At 46.5% G+C, this 25,557-nt stretch overlaps 1 long non-coding RNA gene across 1 annotated transcript in view; it reads left to right on the forward strand.

Moving 5' to 3' along the window:
• Positions 1-22,641, forward strand: part of LOC137802817 (uncharacterized) — a 43,999-nt gene extending 21,358 nt beyond the window's left edge. Inside the window, exons 2-3 of the long non-coding RNA XR_011079999.1 lie at positions 8,300-8,375; positions 21,789-22,641. This is a non-coding gene — a long non-coding RNA (uncharacterized lncRNA). The remainder of the gene's footprint in view (positions 1-8,299; positions 8,376-21,788) is intronic.
• The last annotated feature ends 2,916 nt before the right edge of the window (positions 22,642-25,557 follow it).

Consider the following 25,557-nt stretch of genomic DNA (forward strand, 5'->3'; position numbering starts at 1 on the left):
CTACTTCCACTTCCCTTTCTGTGCATGGAAATAATACACTTCTTCTTTTCCCATTAGCCAGAATGAATGTGGGTTCTACCCTCTCAGCAACAACAGCATGAATCTAAATAACCAGATAAAATAACATCATAACTGCAGTTCCAAGCTCCTTGTTTTGTCTAGCTGCATAGTTTATATACTGATAGATTATAGATTATCACTTCTACTGCCACGTTTGATTTCCTCTTTGGCAAGTTGTGCAGCCCGGTGTCCCAAAAATGACATTCCCATACAAAGAAACAGAATTTCCTGCAGGTAACATTTGTTTTTGACATACATACGTTTAATAGTCAGTGGAAGTCTTCTGAAAGCCGAGGTCGTGGTTGATGGGTGGGTCAAGCAAACACAGGAGACCGCTGTGAAACCCAAAGTGAACCTTCCCTTAAATAACACAACTATCATACTTATTTAAAGCCAAACCGTAAAGTTTTACTCGTTTTTTTGTTTTGTGTTTGAAGCCGCGACCTTAAATGGGAGAAAAACTGTTTCACTCGGAATTTAATGAAGGCAGTTTTGTAACGTCGTTGTGTCGGAGACGGGCTTTGAGTTGTATGTGTTCTTCATTAGTCTCGTGTTGACTAAATGTTAAAGGACAATTTGTAACGTTAGCCCTTTTTAAAAAAACTATTCCAGCTGTCAAATCAACGGATAGTCGTGTTTATTAACACGTCTGACGATCTCACCGGGTTTCACTTAACGCCAGACAGTTCCATTTCATAGTTTTTTTTAAAATCCTTTGTAAAATCTGCGGCGTGGCCCTGTGGACGTCCTCAGGATTCCAAGCATGTGCTCAGACGGTGTTTAGGAAGTCAATTACAAGCTAACGCTGGCTTTCATCGGCACGCCGATTCACCTGCTGACTTACCTGCGACTCACCTGCTTAATGAGCCGCAAACAGAGCCGCGGACACGCTCCTCATTCCAGTCGCCCGACTGGGAGCAAGAAGGCATTCAAGCTTGAATAGCTGTTTAAAAATCGTCAAATATTAATTCATCTCCTCTTGCTTATGAGTTTTAGCTTATTGACTGGTGCCTCCTAATTGTGTCTGATTGTTTTGCAAGAGCCCAATTAAAGTCTGGAATCGGCAATCATTCTTCCCATAGTGCTACGCTAATTCAAGTAATTTCCAGTGTTCTTCTTCCCATTGTCAGCCGATTGCTTTGATAATGAGAGGTTGCGCACAGAGGGATTATCTTTTTGGGAAAGCGTTTTGGAGAGGACGTGCAGAGAAAAAGGTATCATTATGATAACTGCCTGCCTCCTCGACGATGAGCCCCCCCTTAATGTAGTCGATTACGACCCGCTCCTCCCAGAGAGGCTGTCTCCGAAATGTGCATCACCTGTCGCTACGATCTCATGGCAGACGGAAGCAGGAAACCGTCCTTTTGTGAGGCCCGTTACGGATGTGAGGGATAAATAGTGTGCTGATTCTTTCAGGCCAGACACTGCAGGCTAAAACGTCTTCTTCTTTCAGGCTGGGGGAAAGAAAACATGCAAAAAACACATTTATTAGGTGTTTAGTTTACTACTTTGTCTATTTGTAGATTCCTATTAAATTCACCACAGGTTTCTATTGTAATGTAATAATTAGATAATGACTCATTTGTATATTTAAACATATTTTAGAAAACTTGTATTTCAAAAAATAATTGCCTTAATGTCAGTGATCAACTGGGGACATTTTATGTTCATCTGTTAGTTAATTATTCATTCTCATGTAAATGTATTATTTAAAAAAACTATTTTTAAAAGGCTGTTTTCTTATGCGTATCTACATGCTCAAGGTTTTTCCAGGTTGATAATGTTTTTTATATATAAACAAACAAATTGTTTGTTCATATATATTTTTCATAGCCTGATTCATACATTTTATTATTATTATTCTTTTCAGATTCATGGAGTGATACAAAGATACAACCAAATCCTCTCTGTAAAAATGTTTGACTCTAATGTCAACAACATTAAATGTATGAAAATAAGCACATTTTAATAAGATAATGCCTCATCTGCATATTTAAATGTGAAATGACAGAAAACTACTACTAGAAAGTCTTAATGCCAGTAATTATCAAGGGAAGTTTCATGGCAACAGGAATTAGTTCCCTCAAATAACCTTTAGAGATGAACCAGATTCATTCATTATGAATCATTTTGTATTTCAGTGCACACTTTGAGAGAGAAACTAAAATAAATTCTATTTTTAATGGAGGCTTTGAATGAGCTGTTGTTTTGAGCTCCTTCAGTTTGCTCTCACCTGCTGTTCCTCCTCTCCTGCTGTATTATTGTGTTGTACATCTAGTATGCACTAATAGCAGTAATACACGTCTCTGTTTCAGCCTGCAGATTAAATGTTTGAATGATTAAAGCCTGTCAGGGATCTCCACAAGCATCTCCTCTGATGGCACACAGCGTGACCTACCACCAGTGTTCCTATGAAAACCCTGCACCTCCATACTTACTCACAAGAGCATGTGATGATCAGAGGAGCTCCTCTGTCTCTTTGAATGCTATTGTATAGTGAAGTCTGGTGTCACAACACAAATTATGATATTAAAGTGCCTTAAAACACCAACGACCGACTTCTAAGAACCGAATCATGCAGCTAAGTACTCAGTGTTCTTAAGGGGAGACACGAGGGACAACACTGTTCTTCATGTACTGGTCCATTCAGAGATTTTGCTCTTTTTAGCTTCTATCAGACTAGTGAAAAGAAAACATTCAGGGGTTTCTTTTTCTACTTTGTCTCTTTGCATCTATTGATGACTCCTAAATTCACCAAAACTACCATTAAATACTGCCTCATTTGAATATTTAAACATAACATTTGTAGAAAACTTGCATTATAAATCTTAATGTCAGCAACTGGTGAAGTACCCCGCTGATATCTATCACTTTTTGTTTTCTCGAAATAAATATTTTCTCGTACTCTGAACCAGAAAGGTTTCCTTTCCAGCCATGAAAGATATGCCTGTGTTCCTCTGTCTCTGTACAGCGGCTGTGTAATACGTTTGATTTGAGCACAAAGCCAACCTTATCTCTGCAAAGCGCTAATTCCATCACTATGTAAATGCCAAACGGAGCCTTTCATTTCTCCATTGTCTTTGCCGTATGGCCGAGCCGCCTGATGGGAGACGGCGGTAATTAAAAACACAAGGCCACGGGTCACGAGGCGAGGCCGGCGCACAAACACGGAAGCTCTCCCCGGGGCGAAGGTGCCGCACCGTCCCGTCCCGATCCATTTTAGCTGTCGTTTGCATTCATTTGAAAATGCTCAGGTCAATTAAGAAGATGCATTCCTCCGGCTGCGTGTAATGTCATATTCATCGATCCGTAGGGGTTCCTTCATGCGCTCATGTGTAGGACACATTTATGTTTCTGAAACTCCGCTGTTTGGAATTCATTAGGTATTGATCCCCTCTTAGCGGCGCACGGTCTGATAGCTGCCTCCGTCTGGAGCCGGCTTATCAATTCAGATGCCCCTTTAACTGGGTTATTGTTGTGCATCAACATTCCCTTCCCCGAGCAGAAGCAGACGTCTCCAAAGCGTCTGGGTGCAGCGTCCCTGTTGGTGCTCAGCGATAGAAAATGACGAGCAACTCCCGCATGTTTTATGATGATTTTTTTTTTTCTCTCTGTTGTCTCGCCTGTGCGTTTGGAGTTTGCGCGAGGTTTGGTTGTCTGCGCACAACCTCCTTCCTCTGCCTCACCACGCTCATGTCTGATTCCTCAGCCCGTCCCTCCCCGGACGCGCCGATTGGCTGCCGTTCAGTCAGCTGCGGCCAATGAGGCTCGGCGAAAAGTCTCAGTGTTTAGTCTGGTGCTAGGCAGCAGGATCAACAGACAGGTGGGTCGGGCAAAGCCTTCGGTCCCGGCTGGCTGCACGGCAAAAAAACAACCTCTGTTCGCTTTTTCAAGCAACACCACAAAGCAGCATTTCTGTCATCTCAAACCAGTTGGTCAGTATTTGCGGGCATCAACTACAAGCCTGAATGCTGGGCCGCTTCACTCTGATTTTGTAATACGCTCGGCAGAAAGAACCAAAGCGTCGCTCTGGTGTTTCAGTGTTTCACTGAGCTGTTTCCACAAAGATGCTCGGTGTGCATCGCGAGTGGATTTGCAGAATGAATATTAATGGCTCAAACAAAACCCATCTCATGCAACACTTCTCGGTCTCCTGACTACTTATTTTTTTGGCACCTACCTGTTCATGTTGACATATCCTATTTGTTCCGGTACTGAAGGAATTCATTTTTTCCTTCGTGCTCGTGGCTGAACACTGAGGAAAAGGGGCCAGATCAGGGCACGTAAGGATAGGCCTCTCACAGGGGGAACCGAGTCGATTCAGTGTGCAGCCTCAGCTCCCTCTTTCATTGCCAGTCACATTCTGCGGTGTGTGTGTGTGTGCGTCCGTCCAATATGCTGCGGTGTGTGTGTGTGTGTGTGTCCAATATGCTAAATAACTCAGGAAACAAGCTTATCCAAAAGAATAGTCTTGCAGAATGTCTCTTTTGTATTATGTTATTCTATCCTTCCAGTCAAACCACATACTCAAACACTGGGAAATGGCCGGCTTGGTTTGTCTCTCATTAGACCGAATACCCTTCTGTCTGCGTTAACTTGTTGACTGTTTTCCCGTCGCGGCTCGAGGCGTCATTAAATTAATGGAGATACGAGCTTTGAGCCAAAAATAGCGCCGTGTCTCTGGCATGTCTGTGGAGAGTAAAATAGCACAAATGATCCTCCTTCAGACTTTTGGCTGCCAGCGTGCAGAGCTTTGGTGAAGATAACAAAATGTGCAACGTTTTAGACTCTTAAAAATCACCAGTGTCAAATAAACTAGTCCTCATTAATGCAAATATATACATATCTATTTTCATTTACAACGGGCGCCTGTGAAGGGACTAAACGAATACATTACCTCAGCTTTGGTGTTTCGTTTCACCATGAGCACATTTTAAGTCAGATTTAGTTTATATTGTCCAATATATTTTCTGCTGCTACCCAGACGTATGTTGTTATCAGGGTATATTAAAGCTATAGGCAGTAATTCAACAAAAAGAACTATTGTCACGTTTGGAAAAAATCACAAACTTTGAAATCGAGAAATAGGCAATTGAACATAATCTTGATTCCTATTTGATCAGCGCTGCCTAATTGCGATCAGTTCTATTGAAATTCGGAGATTGGACATCTGCGTTCTCCTCGCCTCTGATTGGCTGTTTTCCTTCAGGAGCACAAGAAGAACCTGATCATGTCACAGGTGATCTGTCTTGTGTACTGTAGTGACAGTTTAAGCAGCTATGACAAGAAAGTATTCATATTAAAGAGGCTAAGTTTAGCTTTACCAAGCTGTTATTTAGAAGCCACCACTGTGTTTTCTTTCTTCATATTTGTGTACATCTGATGTGTGCTCCCCTCCCCCTTTGACTATAGATTTTTCACATCTACCAGATTAAGAACTCCATCAGATTTTTCCGCCCCTGTCTGGTGTGCAATGGTATATCCCGTCCCCAGGGGAGGTGCTTTACCCACCCATCCCCGTTCTCATTTGAACTTTGACCCTGGCCTCCTGCCTCTCAGGATATGAAATGACCCCCTCAGTAGGAGGATGTTCTGGAACTGTGAGTCCGCTTCTTATTGTTTTGAATTGGAGGCTGGAGCAGATGAGCTCAGAGGGCCGCGTGGCCATTTTGTTGATAGATCTATTGTAACAATGCGATTGTAATGACAAGTTGTGTCTTCAGGCAATGAGGATGTGTCTTTCTATCATATGCTGTGGTGTTACATGGAGTATAGATAGGCTATGCTGGTTAATCACTATCCTCTCAGCCAGCCATAGCACCGTTCTCATGTATTCAATAAACCGATGTGCCAACCGTGGATTGTGACAAAGATGGCTCATCAACGACGAGTCCAGGCCGCTTCCTCCAAGTCAATACCGTTGGAGAGGTGCAGAGCGCTCGTGTTAGCAGCAGAGAGGTGTCGACTGCACATGATAACATTGCATTACATTTCTTTTAGCTGACACCTTTATCCAAAGCGACTTACATTTTTCCTCTATACACCGTAGGCACAGCAACGGGGAGCAATGAGGGTTAAGAGTCTTGCTCAAGGACACATCGATGTGGACTAGCGGAGCCGGTTTTCGAAACCACCGATCCTTTGATTGAAAGACGGGCATGCTAACCACTGAGCCTCAGTCGCCCCAGCGTGATAATAAGCAGCGTCCACACGCTTTGTTGTGCCTCTCGTGCATGAAAACAACAAACAATCCAACCACCAAGTCGTATTAACGATGTTTGACCAGTTCTTCTTGCACCACAATGGAAAAGAGAATTGACTCTGCTCATGCTGGCACACATTTGTTGTCAACAACATCGGCTGATGGAAGTGCTTGATGTATCTTCATGCTATCATTATACTGCAGAAACAAAAGTTCTGATTTGTGTACATGTGGCCAAAGACATTTGTACACTTTTTAGACGCGAGGCTCGTGAAACGTAGGAAGAAAACTAAACAATGTTTTTTCGTAAAACAAATATGATACAGCCCTTACGTTAGCTCGGGTGCTCCGATCACAAGCATGTCCTAGTTTGTTCATGGCCAGAATTCGGCAGATGCGCAACAGTTTGTGTGTCAAATTGAGTGAGAAAGAGAGAGGGTCACGGCGGGTACCTGGCTCATTATTGAGCCACATGCCCGTGACATTATGCGTTATTGTAACAAACCACCTTGTGTCGGCGACTGCTCCGGCTAAACTGCAGGAGCACGCAGCAGCTCGTCTACTTCAAAAGGAATTCACTCGCCGAGGAGCGATTTAAATGTACAATCCCTACGATCTACTCAAATCTAATCGGCTCACGTGGGTTTGGCTGAATCACGTCTTCTTTTTTCTTTCCTTTTTTTTCGCGTGTCAACTTTATTTAAGTATTGGGATCAGGAGAAGCGGTTGCTCATTAGTTCGCCCCGCATCCAGTCTTTTTTGTTGACTCTGTCAAAAAAATGTGCTGGCGTCTGAGCTGAAATCTCAAGCAACCGGCACGCCCACAGAGTTGACTTTGGAAGGCACCGCGCATTCCTGCTCGACACCATATTAGCCCCTACTCCCCCCCACCACACCCACCTCGGGGTGCTGGGCAGCCTGCCAGGTAGAGGTTGCCATGACTCCTAACACAGCCCTTCACAGCCAGATTTCGGGAGGGGGCAGCCCGGGCTAAGGTTTTGATTTGGACAAAAGATGTCTTCACAATGTCAGCAGAATACTTAGTGGGAATGCTGTGGCTTTCTGGTAGGAAATCATGTGATCTTTCCAGCCAAGGTTTTGTGATGGTGCCAGAGAGAGAGAGAGAGAGAGAGAGAGAGAGGAAGGGAGAGGGAGGAAGGGAGGGATAAAAGGGGGGAAACTTTGAATAATAATGCCAGCGAATCGTTTTCATCCAGTCTTTTTCTTCTCTGTCTTCGCCTTGTTGGTTTTTGGAGAAAATGGCGGCCGGAGTGTCGCCCGAAAACTGAACGAGCATTGTCGAGTGAGCTCAGTTTTTAAGAAGGTACCCCCTCGGTCTTTTCATCAATCCTCTCATTACCGAGAATAAAACAACGACAACGCCAACAAAAACAGAGGGTTTGCGGCGCTCGCTGCTCGCTGCTCCACTACCAGACATAGACACAATAAATCAGACAGGGTAGTAGAAATCTGGGTAAGTGGCGTTTTTTTTTTTCTCACTTCAGACTTTCCTTTGTCGCACTGCGGCCGTAGGAATATTCCGCTGTTTGCAGGCTCTCTGGCACTGGCACAGTTAATGGTAGCTGACCGTGGCATGCTTCATTACTCTGGCATCCCTCTCTGCTCTCTGCGGTCTTGACCAAGCTGAGCCAACCTCTCGCCACAGCCACATCGCTGCTGGCCAGCTCTGACTGCTCTGGCAATTCGGCGGGCCAGTTTTGGGGGAAAAGCACTGCACAACAAGAGTTGTGGTCGTTATTATCACGGACCGTGAATTTCATATCTGGGAACTGCCGAGGCGTGTGACGCTCCCAAAACTCGAGGCGCAGCACCCTAAGACTGTACAGTCGTTTGTGTTTTTCAATGTTTGTGTGGATCTGGGGTTGTCAGAACCGTTACTGCCAGGATTTGTCACATAATACTTTTTTTTTTTTCTTCCTTACCATCACACGACCCAATGGTTTCTTTGCAGTGTACTGATAGTTGCTAGTCTTTCATACAGCACTAAAACACTTTTATTCTTTCTGTTTTCTAAAGGGGAAGAACTCAAAATAGACCCCGGCAGCGAACCCCCCCTTCCTCTACTTCACCGAGCGAGACACTTCCATGAAGGGTGAGTTTGTCTGCTTAACGAACTTTCATGTCATGCTGCAGTTTCTCTGAATGCCAGCGGAACTGAACTCTCCTGCTCCTCTCTTCCACTCACTGTCAGCGCTCAGTACAAGAGGCAAAGACGTTTCGAGGTCAAGTCCTGTTGTGTGATTGACGCTTTCTACCATCCGGACACGTCGTACACACTCACTTATATAGTCCTCACAATTTGAGAACCCACAGTGCTCACACTCTATGCTGCATTTCCAGTTACTTTGGTACTTTGGCCATAACCATTTGGCACAAACCCGTAGATCCGATCTTGTGACAAATCTGACAGCACAAGCTCGCTTCTGTGGGTCTTTGTCATTGTGGTGTGAACGTCGCCTTTTAAGGGCTTTAGTAGGTCACACAGTTGAGAAACCCGCAAAAGTACTCTCGATTTAAAAAGTTATCCGGCCCAGTGTTGCCAAGTCTGCAGCACTGACAGACTGTCCCTTCAGGCCTCCCTCCAAAGCCACGCCCCCAACATGGCGGCTGTTAGTACTCACACCTGTCAAACTAGCAGCTTGGGAAGGATTCTCGTGATGCACAATGAGTGAGCGAGCAGAGTGCGATCAGTTAGACAGACAGACAGACAGGTAGGTAGGTAGGTAGTAGGCAGGTCTGCGACAGCCACCGATATGCCATTTATGTATTTATTTAGTTAATTTCTGCCTGGACTTAAAGAGAATTTCAACAAGTATAACGAAAAACTTTTTGGAAGATTACCCATCCCGGCTTTAAACTTAAACCTTTGTGTTACACAAGAAAAAGCAAAGAGTCATTTGGGCTAATGGTGCTTAATATGCTCCATTTAATGAGTAGAGAAGCGGAAACCAAAGTTGAAAATGTGTGCATCCGGGTTGAGGTAGTAGGTTGTATGGTTTAGAATTACACCCTGGGAGTTAACTGTACAACCTTCTAGCTTTCCTTGGAGTACACGTATGACATCAGTCTGTACAGAGAACACTTCTAGTGCAGTATGGACCTCCTCAGTAGCGTTGCATTTTATAACGCTTCTTGTGCAATGATGTAACCTTTGCCAACCATTTCATGCCTGACCTTTAGCCGTGGTCAGCCTGCCCGCTGCGGCTCAAAACCTTCAATTAGCGTTAGCTTGACTGAGGCTGTATTTTTATACATAATGCATTGTGGTCAGCCTGAGTAACCGCACTGCATTGAATGCATTATGGCGTCCCTTTAGTCCCTTTAACTGCAAAACACACAGAGCAAAGACATGAGCAGTCTGACTCTGTTCTAATTTTTTATTTGGAAATTGCCATTTCCCTCACGGAGTTGTAATTTCGCGGCGGAACCTATTTCACACGGCGACGGCTTCGCTCTTCAAACTGTTGCTCCGTCTTCGCCGGCCCTCAGCCCGTTTAGTCAGCGCGTGGGCCGCGGCGTCGGTCCTGTGGGAGCTGCGCGCCAGACATTATGATGCACAGATGGTTCGATTACAAAAACAAAGTATGAAATATAATAATCACAATAAATCTGACTCGCTGTGTTTAACAGATTCGCTCCTGGTTAGTGCCATGCCCCGTGGTTTTACAGCACTGCTGTTCGCTCATTACATTTGAATATTTTCTACGGCAACTGACTCAGGTTAGCTTCATTTCTCAGGGATTTTGGAGCTTTAATTATCATATCTAAAATATGTCAAGCTGTTTGCCACTAGCTGCCTCAGCAGTCCTCAGTAATATTCCAGGTTTTCCAGCGTGGGAAAAGCTGAATGTTTATGCGTGGTCTATGGGCCTTGTGATATATCTTCCGAGGGCTCTATACAATAAGCGTTTGTGACATGAGGTCTAGTTTCAGGTTGAAGCTGGCCGCGGTGACACTGAAGTCTCTGTTTACTGTAGACTTGTCCACCGGGCTGAATGCGTCTGACTTCATCTCTGTCTGGCACTCAGCCACCGCTTGTAAAATGACTCCACGCAGGAGAAAAATGGCCCGGCACGTCGGCTCAAGACTTACCACAGTTTGTTACTTTTCGAGACAGCTTGATTAGAAATGCAGCTTGCGCAACTTGCGTTTTTGCAATTTCTGCTCTTGTTCTTTATCATTGTGACAGTGTTTTTTTTCTTCAGTTTGATGGATGACACTCCTTTTGCTGTGTTTAGGACCAGGCCTGAGTGGACGGCCTCTCTGCAACCTTTGTCATTTATCTAATTAGCTCTTTGGTTTGGAGTGGGTGAGATTGCATCGTTTTTCTTTCATGGTGTTTGATGCTCAGAGTTTCCACTGAACCGAGCTCATACCAAGCCAGATGTGTTGCACTTTCAGATTTTAAATCAAGGGTGTAATCATTTACAATAATCTCTAAAGGCTGTTTGCTCTTCTCTTTGGCTAAAGGGAGGTACTGTAGTGTATTTGTGACAATAGTAGTGACTGACTTAAAAGAGACATATTATGCTCATCTTCAGTTTCATACGTTTGTTTTGGGTTTCTACGAGACCATGTTTTCCTGCTCTAATGTAAGTGCCTGTCTCTTTAAGCCCCATTTTGTAAAAAGCTGCTTTGACAAAGTAAATGGCTCGTCTTTTTTCATAGTTTGTGGGTTGCTAGACACTCCAGATACCCACATGTATGAGCACAAGCTCTGAAGAAGTGACCTTTTCTTTTATATGTCCCTTGAAACGCACAGACCAGTCTTTGTCGTTTTTTTGTGTTTACAAAGGTGAGCTTCCTGAAACCGTCTCGGGCACATTACCCTGGAAAATCCCGTATTTGTTTCCTGCCAGGGCATATCAAATGGGATTAATTGGAAGCAGCTATTTTTAGATCATGAGTCGTGAAATCGGGAGTGATACTAACACCTCTATTGAGGCTGGGTGATCCTGCTCAGCCTCGCATCGCTAACCGAGTCTATTGTCATCAAACGAGTTTCTGTGAGGGAATACGATCCTGATAAATCCCTGGAAACCCAAGAACCCCTTTTATCTCCGGTTTTCTAACCCCGGCGTCAGGAAGCTCACGCCTGCTCATTCAACCCGACATCTCCAGGGCCCACGTCGCCCGAGCTCCGACCCGCTCGCATGAAAAGTAGTCTGCTGACAAGCGGACGGCGACGCGGAGGGAATATCATGCGCTTTTAATTGAAAAACTAAGGGCAAATGCTTTATTTGATCAGAAACAGATAATTGTTTTATCTTTTGCTAAAACAAAGAGTCCGCCCTCCTCCCCAGCTCTTACAAATTAAACAGAGCCAACATGTGGATCGCTCAGGTTTATTTTAGGAACTGTGATTTTCTCATCCATCCTCACCTCCGGACTCCAATCGCTCCTCCAGATGTGTCGGGGAAAGCGTCCAGCCGCTGAGAATCACGCTGCCTCAGCGCTCCCCGTCCAGCTGCCCACGGCAGCGCGGCTAAAAGTCATTGGTTCCAGCTGGGCCTTCATTTATGGGATGGTTGAACAAATAAATTATGGGATTAGATGGGGGGCGGTTCAGGTTCGGCCTCCACTGCTGTGACAGCCCCTATTAGAAGTCGGTTGTGCAGAAGTCTCGAGGTCCTTCAGCTGACTTGAGGGACGAATAACATAAAGATTGACATTATTGAATTTGGTGGAGTCCAAATGCAAAGCGTGTCGATGACTCAACGAGAAACAACAAGAGCAGTGGACCTGCATGCAGCCAAGATAGTATCTACTGCACAGATCACATATGCCGCATTTCATCACGCTCTTGTTTTGAACGCTTTTCTTAAAAACACAAAGCTGCTAATTAATTCCTTCAATGAAAGATTCAGAGCTGCGGCTGATGATAAATCTCCTCGAGATAGAAAAGCAACATCACACAGTGCCCAAAAGATCCAGTACACGTTGTGTACACATTGCAGATTACGCTTGTGCCTCTTTCACTTTAGAGATCTGGGAAAGCATAAATATACATACACACAGGGATTGACTCTGGCGCTGGAGGGTGATATACTTTCTGATACTTTCTCTCCCTCGAGTGTTCGAAAACCATTCAAATCCATCACAGGGAGTGACACTCAGGCACTTGTGAAACTGACCAATCGCCTCATGCGTCTGCAACCGCTGCGCGAGCCCCGATTGGCCGCCCCGCTCTTGACGTCACCGTCGGGTGGGGACCTTAGTAACAAATCGTCTGAGGTCGGAAACGCAGTCGGTTTGAGCCGGGCCGGCGCTTCGCCTCCACCAACTCATAAAAATCTCACCACCCTATAAAAGCGAGCAGCCCCGAGCGCTATTTCTTCCCGAGGAAACGTATTCCCTTAATGTGCTCGGGTTAATGGCAAATGAATAATCATAACACAGCGATGGCAGACGATGGGGGGGTGTCATTGATCTGTCTGGAGTCAGCCCCGCTCCGCCTGCTGCATCAGCCACTCTCCCCCTATTGATACGCTCTTGCCCCTTGACCCTTGGGACAGATCAATGGCATTGATCGGAGAAGGGCAGGGACAAGGGCAGGATCTGCTGACTGGCCCGACAGCTAGTGTGACAAGACATGATCGTCATTAATGTCCCGCTGGCTGGCTGGCTGGCGAGGCGCTTGTGCATCACATCTATCCTGCCTGCCCCTCCCCCCTCCTCCGCTGTCCTCCTCCACCCCTCCTACTTCTCCGTGTTCCCATTCTGGTGCTGCTTTCCCGGACTGAGATAAGTCCATTCTTTAGATACCTGCCTGGCTGGCATCCGTGGCACAGATACGCATCTCCGGGGCCGCGTGGAGATATTTTCGACAAACCGCAAGTGTCCCGTCGCATAGCGTCTCGCTCCTCGTCGTGCGGGGTCGCTTACTATTCGCAACGGAGCCGGTCCTATTTTTTCCGGGGAGGGGTTGCTTTGGAACGCTCTGTCTTGGTACAATGCAAAGCGAGCAAATTAGAGAGCGCTCCAACTCAGAGCGACGTGGGTCTCCGATCGATGCAAAACCCCCACAACGATAAAACGCCCCGCGTCGCTGTGAAAATGTGTCGTCGGTACCAAACCGCAACTATTGTGCGTCATTTGCTCTCGTGGGCCAATTTCATCACGCCAACGGCTTCCATTTCCAGTCTAGACTGGTAATGTGTCTGTGTGTGTGTCTGTGTGTGTGTGTGTGTGTGTGTGGAGGGGTGATGGGCGGGATGCGGCGACAGCTCCAGACTCTGCAGTGACACGGCTGTAATGGAGCTGATTGATCACCTATATGGCCGCCTGCTGGCCCCGCTGGCTTCAGCATACAGCAAATTCCCAACCCCCCCCCCTCCCTCCTCCGTCTCCCGTCTCTGCGTCACCGCCGCCATCAGCGAGCCAATCTGCGAAGACCCACCATCCCCCATAGACTTCAACCTGGCCACGGTTTTGACATTGGCTGCAGGATTCGTCTCTACAGCTCGGCGGCGGCGGCGGGCTCGCCCCGCTGCTGTAGCTCGCCGTGATGGAGGAAGGTGCAGGCTCGTTTACCAAAAGGACATTTTCCAATTCAGGCTTTTCTGCGTTGAGTTTAAAAGGAGAAAAAAAAAGCTGCTGTTTTCCAGTTGAATTAAAAAGCACAATCAATCAATGATAACATTTGCAGATCTCCCTCCCTGCCCCCTCCGTGTCACACAGGGTCATAACCCTAATCTATCCGGGGTGTTGAGGGTGATTAAACTCTGAGATTAGAACAAGCTGTCAAGGGCAGATCTCATTCAGACCGATTTACATTGTCTTTTATTTTCTGCAGCCAGTTTAACTGTATAACTTATTGCACGCGACAAAAAAAAAATACAAACACCGAGCACATTTGCCGTCTCTGAGAAGAGTTGTGTCCATTAGTGGAGCACTTGGTAATACCTAAAGTGGTATTCCTGCTTCAGATGTTCATCGAAAGAACGTTTAGTCGACAAGAAAAGAAAATGTTTCCCTGAAAAGTAAATTGCTGCTGATAATAACCCATTTTTATCCTTTTGTTATTTGTGACCCTGCAGGATCTTTTGCATATTATATTTAATAGCTGTGGGTAGAAGTATTGTGTGTGTGTGTGTGTGTGTGTGTGTGTGTGTGTGTGTGTGTGTGTGTGTGTGTGTGTGTGTGTGTGTGTGTGTGTGTGTGTGTGTGTGTGTGTGTGTGTGAGAGAGTGAGTGTGTGAGTGTGTGTGTGTGAGATAGTTAAGAAGACACTTTAGGCATACGTACGTCTGCAAATTTGGAGCTAATAATAAAAAAAAACTATTCTGAACAAACAGACAATGTGAGTTGAGGGGTCGGGGAATTTCTCTGACAGAAAACCAGCTGCCACCTTCCCGTCAGACGCAGGATTGTCGCGTGCCTCATGCTGCCGCCTTCCAGCCTCGGTCACCATGTTGTGACAGTGACTGTCAGCGGCCACATCGCTGTCTGCGTGACAGTTTGTGTGTGTTCAGTCCTGCTTTTCCATTCAAGCTGCGTTGGGTATCTCTGTCTTGTTTTTGTTTTTTTGTGTCTTCGGCGTGTTAGTTTGTTTGCTGTTGACTCTGCGTGTGCTGCCAGTTTGCTGAATGTGTGTGTGTGTGTGTGAGTGTGTGTATGTGTTGGTATCGCAGCCTTTATCTGTTGATTAGTGTCTGTGTTTGTAAAAGCTGATTTCATGTTACAAGACGGTGGGAGCGCTATAGTGCATCCTCCTCCATGGCCAAGCAGTCCGCTGCAGCGCGCGCGTGTGTGTGCGCGTGTGTGTGTGTGTGTGTGTGTGTGTGTGTGTGTGTGTGTGTGTGTGTGTGTGTGTGTGTGTGTGTGTGTGTGTGTGCGCGCGCCGCAGGAAAAGAGAAGAAATTGATCAGCACAGAGAGGAACGTGTTCACCAGCAAAGGCTGGATGGAGGGTGTGTGTGTGAGAGAGAGAGAGAGAGAGAGGGAGAGAAAGAGCGAGGGCTGTCGCTGCAGACTCCTGCTGCAGTATCTCACTTTGGGCAAGCAGCTGCATACGGGGAGTAACAGACACGCGAGACGAGCAGGCAGGTACAGACCTGGGGAGGGAGGGACGGGTGGGAGGGTGGAGATAGTGGTAGAGGGCAGAAGATGCTGGAGCGGCAGCGGAGGGCGTGGGGGGCTGTTAGATGGGTCAAAAGTGTGTGTGGGGGGGATGCGGCGGCTGGAGGAAGCAGATGATTTTTTTGGCTTTTGTTTCTTCATCTTTTGCGATGGCGTTGGACCTGTGGAGAAAAATAAGGGGAAGGGAGGAGGGGGGTAGATGACAGTGTCACGACGTGGCTGATGTGTCCTGGTGTCTGGAGGAGGAGGAGGAGTGGTGGTGGCAGCGGCAGCGGGGGGTTAAGATGCTGAGATGGAGTTGACAATGCAAGCGCCGGGATGGAGCAATGCTCTGTGCTGGAGGGGGGAGGGAGGGAAGAGAAGAGGCGTCCCACCTCACTGACCTGCGTCTGGCTGCAGCCTCCCGCGGACACCTCGGCTTCACCCCCTCCCCCCCATACACCCCCTCCATCTCTTTCTTTCACCCCCCCCCCTCCTCCTCCCTACCACCGCTGCCCTTTCTTCCCTCTGCTCTTCCTCATCCTCAGCTCGGAGAGCGGAAAACAAAAGGCGTAGTCGGTGGGCAGACAGAGGAGCTGGCGTGCGAGGCAACGCGTCGAGGCGGCGCGGAGAATTCGTTTCCGGAAGCCTCCACTTTGCCTGGCGTTCCCCAGAGAGAAGGAGACAGTCAGAGACATCTATCCAATTTTCTTTTTTTTTCTTCTTCTAGTCTGAGGGGGAGGAGTTGTGAGGTGGGTGGCAGGATAAGGGGGAGGTTGAAGGGGAGGAGGGAGGGAGGGGGGGGGGGGCAGTCAGTGGTGTGTTTAGGTACATGACAGGCAAAAACGGCATGGGAATGTTTCCAACATCACTTTGTTCATATTCATCGCAGTTTGTCTTCATACGGCATTCCGTGTTTGTGTTCCTCGGTTGTAACCGTGCCGCGAGCTTTTTCCTTTTTTTGTTTGTTTGATGAAAGCCTTTTTCATGCTCGTTGCCTCCGTCAACTTATTGCGTGCCAAGCTCGCCGCCGTGGCGGCAGAGTTCGGCGGGTAGGCGGTAGGGGTCCGGCGTCGAGGGTGTTGCAGTCAGCGTGGAGTTTTTAACTGTGTTTATATATATATATATATATATATATATATATATATATATATATATATATATATATATATATATATATATATATATATATATATATATATTTCCATATCTGAGCGGTCGGCGTTCGCCCCCTGTGGTGGAAAGCCAGAGGCTGATCCTGCTCGGTGGCGCTCTGCGTCCAGCCGGTCAGTGCAGCCTGGGTCTGGGTCCAGCAGGGACAAATGTAGACTGATGATCAGCCGGAGCGCTTCAGGACAAAGAGGCGAGCCCCGGCTGCTTGGCTGGGGGGCTTTTCCTCTCCCCGCACAAAGGCTAGTTAGCACAGTGCGGGCTCGTGCGTCCGTCTCAGCCGCTGCTCCTGCTTCTGTCCGGGCGCTGCGATGAAGATCATTTGAGTCTGAACAAATTTGTCGGCCACATCTGACCTCTTTGTCTGCCTTTTTTTTCATCTCCGGTCTCCGTTGTGCTCCTGTGATTTTCAGTGTGTCAGCTGTAAGAATGTTTCTACCTCTGCGTGTCTTTGTGCTGAACCTTCCCAACAAAATAAGTCATCTGCAGTGGAGGAACCCGAAAACCCTTTTTCTCTGTCCAGGACAGACTGTTTTTTTATTTTTATTGCAGCCCATGTCTCATATATTACTGAGACATTGTGCCTTCTGGAAAAAAAAAGGGTACTTTCAAGTTGCAGTGGTTGATGAAGGGACAGTGTGTGCGTGTGTGTGTGTGTGTGTGTGTGTGTGTGTATGAGAGCGAGAAAGAGAGAGAGAGAGAGAGAGGGAGAGAGAGAGGGAAAGGTGTCGCTGCCACTCTGCAGCCGGCTGCGGTTTCCTCAGTAGACTCTGTCGTACTTCACCTGCTCCCTGAGACCCTAACTTGTGAGCTCTCTTGATAAAATATCACGGGTTAGGCTCTTGGGACGCGGGCGGACGGCACAATCGACTTCCTACCGAAAACGTTCCTGAGGGTGGAGTCGGAACGAAGCATCAACTGATTACCCGCTAGACTTGTACGCGGCGTAGGGGACGACGGCGGAGGACGGGAGAGTGAGTTGAAACATGGAAAGGAACGTCGCCGAGCGTCAAAACAGAGCGTTTGCAGGTTTTTAAACTGATGGTTGTGTGTGGGGCGTGTTTGGTATTACCGCAGTTTTTGATATTTATTTATTTATTTCAAAAATCAAGGAAGAGCTCTCGTGATCTCGCCGTCGTCATCGCCATGAAAGCGAAAACGCGCGGCGGCGGCGAGGGCCGACGTCGTGGACGCCTTTGTTTGAATACCGTTGGAGTGACGTGATTAGGAATGGCGGGACGGCAGCCCGTCCAAACAGCACCACGCCCCAGACAGATTAGCCCGTCAGCACCACAGCTCCATATCGCAGAGCCCACATATCTGATCCTCGTCCTGCGTTCGCTCTCCGGCTTCGTTCAGACGCGACAGGAGCCGCCGGAGACCGACGCCTCATCTGCAGCTGCTGGTTCCACGTTCTAAAAAGTCTCACGCACAGATCGTACACTTTTGCTTTCGCTAACTTAATCCCTCCACAGCAGCTAAATCCATAATCCTTTTTTTCTGCTTTTTTTCTCTCCTTTTTTTCTGCTTTTTTTTTTACACACGTCCTTTTTCACATTTCTCAACCAACCATAAGAAAGTGGGATATTATGTAATACTATTATAGATTATATAATTCATATCATATCAGAATGTAAAAAAAAAAAAAGTTTTCTACATTGTAATTTACAATCTATAGAACCCTTTGGTACGAAAGCCAAATATGCAGCTTTCAAAAAAATATAGAAATGATCACAATGAGTTTGAATAAATCCAGATGCATCATGGTTACGAGTTAAAGATCTACATTTTATTCAAAGGGAACGACGGAGGGCAGAAAGTGCTGACTGCTGAAATCTCCGCGTGTTGAATGAAAATCAATGAGCAGACTTTTAAATTGTTTAATCAGTTCCACAGGAATTTCCCCCCCGCTTTCCTAATTTGATCATTTCTATTGAAATGTGCCGTCGTCATGAGGTGTCACACAACCGAATCAATCAATATTTAAACGGGAGGACGACTCAGACCGACGTCGTGATTCAGCGAGACGAGGCGGGCTGGTGGAGAACGACGAGATGGAGAGCAGAACGGTGAAAGTGTCGCTCTGCTCTCTGAGCGACACGACGAGAAGGTGTAAGCAGGGTGAACAAGGCCCGCCGGAGCAAACGATGCTCTTTTCCTTTATGCATTCAAAGGTGGGATTCTTCCACCGCTACAGCTTGACCTGATTTTTTTTTTAACTTTCCCTTTTTCCCAAGGCAGCGCGCCTTTCTGAAAACCTAATTTCTGTTAAATTACCTATATTAGGAATGCAGTTCAAAACAATTGATTTTCTCTCTAATACTCTGCTCTCCATCTCTCTCCTCGTCTGCCCTCGCTCCCTAATTATGTTTTTTTTCTTCTTCTTCTTCTTCTTCTTCTTTTTTTCCCCGGCGCCCCGTTTGGTTTCACGCCGAACAATGCCGATGCCAACTAATCAGTCTGTGCCGGTGCCACGGAGCCCCCCAGCAACAGCTGAAGGAGCGCCGTGCCCCATGAATACCAAGCAGCTCCGGCTCGGTGCGACAAGTGCTGAGCAGTCAGACGCAGCGCAGCCAGAGCCGAGCTGGTGCCCACAAACAGCCAGACAGTTTTATTAGGGTCTGTCTGACACGCAGCAAAAGTCTGGCAACACCCGAGCCCACTGATGAAATCCTCCTCCTCCTCCTCCTCTTCCTCCTCCTCCTCCCCAACAGTAACAAAGCAGCATGCTCAGAGCAATCCGCCAAGGATCCAATAAATATCACCCCGTAAAAAAAACGGGCTCCCGGCTAGTTTAGTAACTCTGCTGAACGGGGAATACAAAGTTTGTTCAAAGTCAAACTGGTTCTCAATAAGCCTCTCCTTAATTGATCTCTTTCTTGCCGTCGACGCTGCATCAGACACAACGGGGGATAAAAACCCTGCAAGCGGTTTCTGTTAAAGCTGCAATTATATTGACTTATACAAAATTTCCAAAAAAAAGGCAAATTAATTTCCTTTAGCATCTTTGACCCTTTGAGGAGAATGTGGATGCCGAGGGTCGACGGATACTATTCTCATTACAAATGCAGGATTAGGCACCTGCTTTTTAAAAATTTTCATTAATGTCATGCGGCTATGAATGGGCGTATTAAACGTGAACATATGCGACATGAGAGCGGGCTCGTTCCCAGATGAGAGCAGTGCCGGTCGCCTTTTGTGTTTTCGTGGAAATGCTCGTTTTTTTTTCCAAGTCCTTTTTGATTTTTGCAGTCACAGAAAACCAGGAAATGTCTGTCAAGGTCACATTACTCAGCAGCAGGGTGCGAGCTGTTTACGTCCTTCAGTCGCATCGTTTATGCGCCGTGTTTACACACAGCCCGTCTGATTATTTTATGAAAATTAAAAGGATGAATTGGTGCCAATGAATAGGGAGACATTTCAAAGAGAATTCTAAACTGAAGCAGAAAAATTGCAGCTTTTGCCTCATTCCGTGAAGTTTCTCAGTATTTAATAATCTGAACATGGTGCGATACGCCGCGGTCACTAAACGTCCCGAACGAGCAGCGTTTCCCCGTGCTCTTCCTCCGCTCCGCTCGTCCTCCTCTTCCCCTGCGGGAAAGACACGGATTGTGACGTTGAATAGGTGTAGATAAAAGGCTCCAGCTGACGGACCCGGTGTGTGCGAGAGATTACGCTCCATTGTTCAGAGGTGGTCATGTAGCGCGCCGCGCCGCCACGCCGCTCCCCGATAAAAGTAATAAGGGGACAGATTAACGTTCATCCCCCGCCCGCATCCGGATTCGGGGCTGACATGGAAATCAGATGCATTTCGTGATTTGGAGGGCTTGTTTTCTTCTTTTTGTGTTTATTTTGGCGTGTTGCGTCGACAGGTCGTGTTGTTTGTGCTGAAGCAGCTTAGCGTTCAGTGGATCTCTTACCGCAGCAGGGTGGGGGGGGGGGGGGGGCCCTCAGGTAGTCAGGTATGAGCAGTGTGGAGGGGGGAGCGTCTGAGTTTCCAGACACTGCGGCAGGAGGCCAGACAGTCACCTCAACACACACACACACACACACACACACACACACTGTGCCGATGACATCGCGCACACAAGCAAAAAACATGCAGGCACAGTTTTACCCCCCCCCTCCTCTAAAGTCTGCACTAAAGCTAATTCAATCTTGTTTCTAATTCAATCGAGGATATAAATTGTAGTGCCACTTGTGATGTAATTATCCCCGAGCATCGAGTAAAATAAAGTTTGTCTGTTATTCTCTGGGCGACGGGGATGAGAGATAAACCCCATTAACTTTTTCTTTTTTTTTCTCCAGATTACAGTAAGTGCTGTGGGAGGTGAAGGAGGGATGCTGAGTGTGTGTGTGTGTGTGTGTGTGTGTGTGTGTGTGTGTGTGGCGGGGAGGGGGGGGGGGGGGGGGGTTGTCCATCACAAAGGACAGTCATGCGGCGCTGAGACTCGGGTCTCGGCGGCGGCGCGGCCTCGGAGTCTGGAAGCAGCCGGGCCGATGATTGAGAAGCAAACAGCGAAAGCGCCGAGGGTCTCTGCACAGCCGAATGGAACGCTCCCCCGTTGCACATGTGTGTTTGTACTGTCGACATGTCCACAGTATTTAAGGGTGCACCCCCCCCCCCCCGCTCTCCTTTCAGTCCTCATCCTCTTATCTCCCTCTCTCTCTGATCTGCGATTCACTTCGGGGGCGTTGCCAGGGAAACCTGGTATCTGGCGAGCAGCTTGATGGAGTTATTGAACTGTGACCGGCCGGGATAATTCAGCCCCGTCTGGCAGGTCGGCGTCCAGCGGCCGGGACTTGATTGTGACCCGGCCGGCCTCGCCGCAGGCCGCAGCTTTAACCCCTCGGCCGCTGTAACGCCTGCAGACGTTTACACTCTGAGCCTCTCCGTGACTCTCGGACGCCGGCGCTGCATTAGCGCCGCAGTCAGTTGTTTTGTAAAAAAAAAAAAAAACATAGAAGGGAAGAAGGGAAACTTCTCCCGGTGGACACACGTGTTGAGCTGGCCTGGTCACATACTGCTGCGTTTTCTTTGTGCCCCTCAAACGGGGCCCTTGACCACACATTCCCAGTGTGTCCTCGAGTGCATCCGCTCAGCCCCCCGGCAGGTGGGGCATCACAGAGCGCTTTGTCGGCCCGCTCTTTGATATGCCGCCACTTAAAGACGGGATGTTTCCGAGATAAATCCCGCCGCGCTGGTTTCCTGAGGGTTACTTCCTGTTATCCCTCCAGTCCGCTCTCACACTGCTGTTATTATCTCTTCTGGTTTAGGAGCCTGACAAATGTCTCCCTCTCCTTCTGAAGACAAGTCACTCAGCTGTTCCAGGTAAAGCCTTTACCGTCTCGTCTTCTTCTGTGTGAGGCCTTTTGTCGGCAGACAGGAGTGTGTGTGTGTGCGTGTGTGTGTGTGGGTGTGTGTGTGTGTTTTGGGCGTACCCGGTTGTGCTCGCGTACCTCGCAGCAGCGGAGTGAGTCAGTAAAAAGCGGCGTAACGGGCGGCTTGCGCCCGCTAATTAGCCGTTTGGAGGCTGCTCCGCTCGGCCCAGGTGCCCACTGTGCACAGAAAGAGACCAGACGACCTTTATACTCGGCTCCGTCCCACTGCAGTCACTTAAGACGGTGATGGATGTTTCCCCTTAACGCCCCCCCGCTCCCTACCGGGCCTCCTTCTCCTTCACTGCCCCCCTCCCCTCCTCTGGCCTTATTTGTCCCATCTCCTCTCCTTGTTTTTCTACCGTCCTTCTCCCCGATTCTGTCTCTGTTCTTCCAGAATGATGAAGAGGAAGAGGAAGATGAAAGGTGGGGGCAGAGCAGAGTCAACCCCACACACACACACACACACACACACTTCGGCTCCTCATTAGTATGCGGCGGCGGTTGCTCAGGTGACACGGCCACTAGATTCAGTCTGGACTGCAGGAGCCTCGGCAGCGTGGAGGAGAGCGGGATAGCAGGTAAGGACAATGAGAGGAGACGGGAGACGGGGGAGAGAAAGGGAGCGGTACCTCAACAGAGGAGGAGGAGGAGGGAGTCGTATACACTTAACACTGCGGGAACACATATTTGATCTGGTTGTATTTTATTTGTATTATTATTCTTTTAAATATCACTTTGTGCTGATTTATGAGGTGTTGCAGTCATAAATGTCTGTATAAATATATATATATATATATATATATGTATATATATATATATACATATATATGTATATATGTATGTATATATATATATATATATATGTATATATATATATATATATATATATATATATGTATATGTGTGTATATATATATATATATATGTATATGTGTATATATATATATATATATATATATATTTATATATATATGTATATGTGTATATATATATATATATATATATATATATTTATATATATATATGTATATGTGTATATATATATATATATGTATATATGTGTGTATATATATATATATATATATATGTGTATGTATATGTATATATGTATATGTACATATATATATATATGTGTATATATATATGTGTATATATATATATATACACATATATATGTGTGTTAATAAAATATCCTGTATTTGACTTTTTCTAAATGCAATTTTAATTGACAAAATGTTAGTTTCTAGTATTTTATGTCCAAGCAGAAACAGTAATAATTGTAGATGTCATAACATCTGCTTTTCAATAAATCTTTCAGTTGAATATGTTCTGCGTTTGGTTATTTCAACATTTATTGTTTTGTTCCGTGTCAGCAAACAATGGAGGAATCCTGCAGTTTCCATTTCCCCGTTTTCACCTTAATGTGTAGGTGTTGGTAACAAAGAGGGCCGTTTTAGACAAATACTCATACACTCTGTGCATGTGTGTGCGTGTGTGTGTGTGTGTGTGTGTGTGTGTTGGGGTGCGGGCCATGCTGCAGATATCATCCATCTCCCTGTCACCGGCCCGAGGGCTGCTGGGAAGTGGCAGACAGCTCCGCGGCTCTGACAACAGAGGCGGCATCCTAATTTTCCGACACGGAATGCTTGAGAAAAAAAAAGGTAAAAAACAAACAAAAGCAAACGTGGAGCCGCTCCTCCCTCGCCTCCCAGTACGTACACATTAACCCTGCGGTCCGGGAAGCAGCCCCCCGACCACACTGCAGCTCCCATCATGCACCAGCCGCAGAATCCTGCCGTGGAGCGGGATCCCTTCTTCAGTCCCATCTAATCGAGGGGGGGGGGGGTTGTGTGACGACATTGCAGGGATTTCATCTGCAAAGTGCATTTTCAAAATAAAAGTCCTTCTGGGCAAATAGCTTGTTCTAACTGGATTACATGCGTTCTGGTTAGCCGTGACTAATTGTATTGTAAAAGCTGTTGTCGGGCATTCTATAGCTTTTGTTATGTGCGCCAACATTTCGCCGTCTCTCCAAGACGCTCTGCTTCTCATCTGTTGAGGGAAGGACGTGGTACCGGTGTGGAACGGCCCGGGAGCAACATCAGGCTCTGTTTAAACATCGCTGTCTAAAATGGAGCAAATGAATAAATAAATATCAATGTTTTATTTATGTGTATTATTACAACACTAAATCGTACAACAGAGGCCTTGAGATGACCTTTAAAATAAACAGTAATTACAATTCAAGTGTAAATCCTTTAAATGCAGCGAGAAATTGGTCAACCTTTAAAAAGGAACTTAAAACACAACAGAACATATGATCCTATTGTCGTCTGGACCCGTTGTCTCTGGAATAAACATGAAGGTTCCCTCCGTCCTCATGTGGTACCTGCACCTGTTCTCCTGCTCTTCTTGGGGTTCCTTCACAGGAAGTCGAGGACAGGAAACCTCCAGGAGACGTTCCTCACATCGAAGATGAAGTCAAGTGTCGGGTCACCGTTTTCAAGTTTAATTAACATCATGAATAATAAGCGAGTCCAACGTGATGTATATTAATGGGGAAATCATGTAAATACATGAATATGAATATTGTGAATAGCTCTTTCCCAGTATTTGGTGTTGAGTTGTATGTCAAATGTGTAATAGAGAAGTATTTGTACACATTACAGAAACACATAGAGAAACTACTGACATGCATTTAAATGATACAATAGTGAATGGATGTGTTTATGATGAAGTTTGCACATTAGAATATTACATCAGAGGTCCGTCTGCTCCTTCACAGAGCAAATGAAAACGTCACAAGAATTCAAAAGATGATTAGAAGATTAAATCATGTTTATGTTTCTTCATCTTTTTGTACACTCGTCCATATATTTTGTGGTCAAAACTTTGTGCTGTTTTAGCATCCGGAGCTACCGACCGTAGAATGCAGATCATCCTGCCGAAATGTGAACATCCAGAACAAGAAATGAGTACTAGTGCTGAAAGAGGACGTCATCTCAGGCCAGGAGGGTAATAAACGATATAAGTTTGACTTCAAGCAGCCATGAGGGGGCGTTCACTCCTGGATGACGGCCGATGGGCAGGTGAGCTGCTGCCGAGGCTTTAAAACCACACGAATGAACAGTCGCAGCCGTGAGAGGAGGAAAGCTTCAGAGCGCCGGCGTTGTGAACAGATTAGAACCCGGCGGCGGACTCGGACACCCGGCGCTGAGCGAGGGAGGTCATGTATGTGACAGGAACTACTCTGATGTTAAGCAGGAACACACACAATCCACTGAGCGTGTTCCTCCCATTATGAAGTCCAAATAACCTGCGTACACAAACACGGTTCAGTGAAGAGACACCAGTGTTCATGCTCGGGGGCCTGGGGCCCCGTGCAGCTAAGAGGGCCACAAAGGGATAACGATGTATCATGAGGTTTAGATATGAAAAGTATTCACACTCATTGTTGCATAAAATAAGTTACTAAAGGCCCAGAAGCACTGAGGAAATAGGCAACTCATTAGTACACTCCTTATTGTGTACTTCTCTTTCAGAGGAGATCTTAGTACTCCATTTACACGAGAAATGTTACTGGACATTTGACTCAGAATAAAACAATTAAAAATGATGCATTTTTATTCATGAAACTATCCAGAATCATATTAGAACTGAGAGC

The sequence above is a fragment of the Clinocottus analis genome, unplaced genomic scaffold, assembly GCF_023055335.1.
Source record: "Clinocottus analis isolate CAN_PGR_092001 unplaced genomic scaffold, fCliAna1.0.p SCAF_5, whole genome shotgun sequence".
Classification (NCBI taxonomy): Eukaryota; Metazoa; Chordata; class Actinopteri; order Perciformes; family Cottidae; genus Clinocottus; species Clinocottus analis.